Raw genomic sequence first — 4,177 nt, forward strand, 5'->3', positions numbered from 1 at the left:
GGAAGAAAGTTGACATTTTGCATCCATCAGAAAAACGGTGAAAAGATAACACGTGCGTAGTTTCCTGCGTTTATTCAGCTAATATTTTATACTTTTTCAAATTACAGAACATCCTTTTTTGTTCATTGTATGGCCAATAGATTAATTCTAGTTCTGTCTCAAGCGGCTGCAAATATTCAAGAACGAGATATTTTTTTTTTTTCACAAAGTTTTTTTTTTTCGTTATTTCTTTGTAAATCGACCAAACGCGTGCATCCATTAGATACTGAAATTAAAAAGCATTTTCAAAAAATGGTGCCAACTCGCTGGAACTTGAACCATTCGTTGGTAGAAGCAGTTCGTGAATATCATGGGCAACTTGCTGATTTATTCCTAAACATCATTGATTATTCAAGTAAATGGGTCATGGAAAGCTATACCTAGGCTCAGGCGTTGTATTCTAATTTACAAAATTGTGAATTCAGTTTTTTTGTTAAATGTGTTTGGAGATGTTTTTATTTACATAAGTGCAGCAATTGACATCCTCCAGAAAAAAAAAAACATCTGACATATCCTAGTGTATTCGTAAAGTAAATGAAATTGTGAAAGTTTTGAAAGAAAAAAAGCATGATTTTCTAAATTTTGGGATAACGTTGATGGTATTTATCCTCAAATGAAGAAAATAAGAAATGCGTTTGAAAGAGAAGAAAGATACAGAGAGCTGTTCTACAAAATTATAGATTTAATTTGCGAGCAAATTGAGATACGATTTCAAACTTTTAATGAATTACATTTTTCAGCACTTCTCGATCCAATGAGACGAAATAACGACGTCCAGGAAACATATCTAACTTGCTTTAAGCATTTTTATGGAGACCATTTCGACAGCTAAAAGTTAAGAAGCGAACTTACTGCTTTGTATAAAGATGCTGAATTAAAAGGAAAATCCGTTCAAGATTCACTTTATGCATAATAGTGGATTAGATGAAACTTTGCTCCAGTTAACGACGCTTTGTGAACTAATATCATTAACACTACAAGCAACAAATGCTACAGTGGAACGCTCCTTTTCATACCTAAGGAGAATTCATAATTATACAAGAAATTCGCAGGGACAAGAAAGGTTGAGCAGTTTAGCTCTAATTTGCATAGAAAAAGCCGTTTTAAAAGCATTAAGAACAATACCTTCTACAATGATGTTATCCACAATTTCAACAAGAAAGAGAGAAGGATTGAATTAACATTTAAATGAAATAGGTAAGTTTTAGTTGTGAATTTTTTTTAATTTTAAAGATAGCTGCGTAATATGAACATGTCAATTTGATTCAAATATCTATGTAACAGAAAATTTTGATCATTGCTTCCCCATGACTAAAGGAAAAATGTTCAATAGATAACGTAAAAATATGCATGTGTGTGTGTGTGTGTGTGTGTGTGTGTGTGTGTGTGTGTGTGTTGTAGACATATTTTTACAATATCTATGAGTACTTTTCCACTAATCATATTAACAGACACACACGTGTTATTCACTGAGTTACTCGATGAGAATTTTAAGCGTGAGTGATCTCGTTTATTTCATGTGATTTAACCTCCAGTCGTTGAACAGTAGTTGACAATTTCCTTTATTCTCTTAATTTTCTGATGTTAAGTCTGATGTTAAGTCTGATGTTTTTGAAAAATATTGAATAATTCACGTTATAAAAATATTTTGGAGAAAATATTTTCGTTTTGTTACATAATGAAAATATATTCTTGTATTTTAGCTCATAAAAATTATTCACTTCAATATTTTTTATTGTTTTACCCCAATAAAAATTCCCTACCAAACAAATTGATATCGAAACTCGATAAACTTCAAAAAGATATCACCATTAGCTAAAGAAGCCGGTTGTTAAACGGCATAAAAAGTTACTTTCATCGACCCTCGAAATAAATTTCTAGTATTAAGTATTTTTTGAATAAACAAATACTAAGAGTATTTGTAAGTGTGTGAGATGGTGTGAAATGAGAAACATTTGGCTGATTTTTACAGTAGGCCAATCAAATTTTTATGCGGAAATAGCGAAATATAGAGAGTGTCGGAAGGAACACGAAGCAGAGACAGTTTTAATATTTTTACATCCTTACTTTCATAAAATATTTTCTTTATTTTCTTTATTTTCTTCAACGTGTTTCCTTTATATTTCTGAACTCAACAGAAACAAATGTACTTAAAATGGTGTCTACAATGTATAATTATATCTATCATAAAATCAATTTTAGCAGCTTCAAAATGGACTTTATAATAACTGGTCAAACAAATTTTTATATTTGAGTCTACTCTCAGTATTGAGTCTCGTCATTGGTAAATATTTGTTGTTATTCTAGAAGTTGCTTTCAAATAACAACCTTAATTTATCATTTAATTATGTAAATAAAATATTAACCATAATTTGACATCTAATTATACTAATAAGGGTAATCTTTATATTCACCTTAACAAAGATGCTTTGTTAAGTTGGGTATAATGATTACTCTTTGGTATTAATACTACTTCCGTCACAAATAATTAATTTATACTAGTAAAGCTTTTACATCAATATATACCTTTACAATGACAGCTTCAAGTGAACTTCAAGCTGTCATAGTAAACATTAATTTCCCCGCATAACATTATTAAGTTATATATGCTACTTGAGACGTCAATATTAATACATTTTTCTATACTGCACTTCAACAAAAAAAAAAAAAAAGTTAGAGCAAATTACTACTACAAGTAAACCTTTTGCATAAATGACTGCAGTCTCAACAACGATGAAAAATATTCCATCCTCACAAAAAGGGGTGGGGCAGACATTTAAAAAGAACTGAGAAAATTTCTAAATGTAGGCATCGGAACAAGTCACATTTTGCAACCTGAAAACAGTCGATCGTTGAGGCATACACTACACTCCTTTAACATGGTTGAGAAGGCATATCAAAGAAGGGCAATACTACCTGTATCTTGTAGTAATGGCGAAAGAAGTTGTGTAGTAAAATGCTGAAAAGGTTAAAGGCAGACATTTTCCTCTTTGGTCAAGCTTTCATCGATTTTTCAAGGTCCACCTGGAAAGGAAGATGGGAGTAGAGAAGGGAGTGTTGTTATCCAGTAAATTTGTCAAATGTTGTGTCACTGAGACGAAAATAGAATATATAGACTTACACTGTACCGGTAGATCGGAGAGCAACAGTCTGGAATACATCTGTGTACCAGGAGGACTGTATCATCCTTGTAGTCATATATTCTATACACTATATATAGTTTTTACTTTATGTTCCTTCTCCTCATTTTCTTCTCACCCGATTTTATGTAAACTCTCACAAAAATCGTAACCTATGTTTGTAACGTCTCCTTCATTCAATGTTTCTGGTTTTAAAAAAATGTTGTTGTAATTGTTATTATTGCCAGAAACGGTCGCACGCCAGACAAAATACTATCATTTTTTCTGGCTTTACGTTCCGAGTTCAAATGCCGTTGAGGTCAACTTTCCCTTTCATCCTTTCGGGGCCGATAAAACAAAGTACCAGTCAAGTACAGGGTTCGATGTAATCGACTTGCTCCCTCCTCAAAAAACTGCTGGAATTGTGCCAAACTTAGATTATTATTATTATTATTATTATTATTATTATTATTATTATTATTATTATTATTATTATTATTATTATTATTATTACTATTATTATTATTGAGTGAGAGACCAGCGCATGCCATCAAAGTGATACTGGGGTAAAATATACGAAGCCCATTATACCCATCATGACTACCCGTTTGATAAGGGTACACCAGGCGCATGCATCACAATCATTTGTGCGCGACATAGTAATCTCATATCAAGATAAACAGCACATGATCTTGCAGGTGGGGCCCAGTTAGAATTTTCATCAGGATGGGTAGCCCATCCCACTCAAAAGGTCCTTGAATAAGGGTTGCTTAAGCATGTTGAATGAAACACCTGTTTCCAAAGGTGAATTATCCAAACCCCAAAGAATTCCTCTCAACACATGGCTATAGTACTCTCCCACTACTTCTGCTCATGATCAGAGATGCACATATCGTCATCCACCAAAGGACATGCTCAACTGGTTAAGGTCAAACAACTGACAAGCAAATCTGTGGTATTGAGTAGAATATTTGCTGTAGCCCATCTTTTTATACCTAGACAAAACAATGTACATGATA

Source organism: Octopus bimaculoides, chromosome 6 (genome assembly GCF_001194135.2).
Source record: "Octopus bimaculoides isolate UCB-OBI-ISO-001 chromosome 6, ASM119413v2, whole genome shotgun sequence".
Lineage (NCBI taxonomy): Eukaryota > Metazoa > Mollusca > Cephalopoda > Octopoda > Octopodidae > Octopus > Octopus bimaculoides.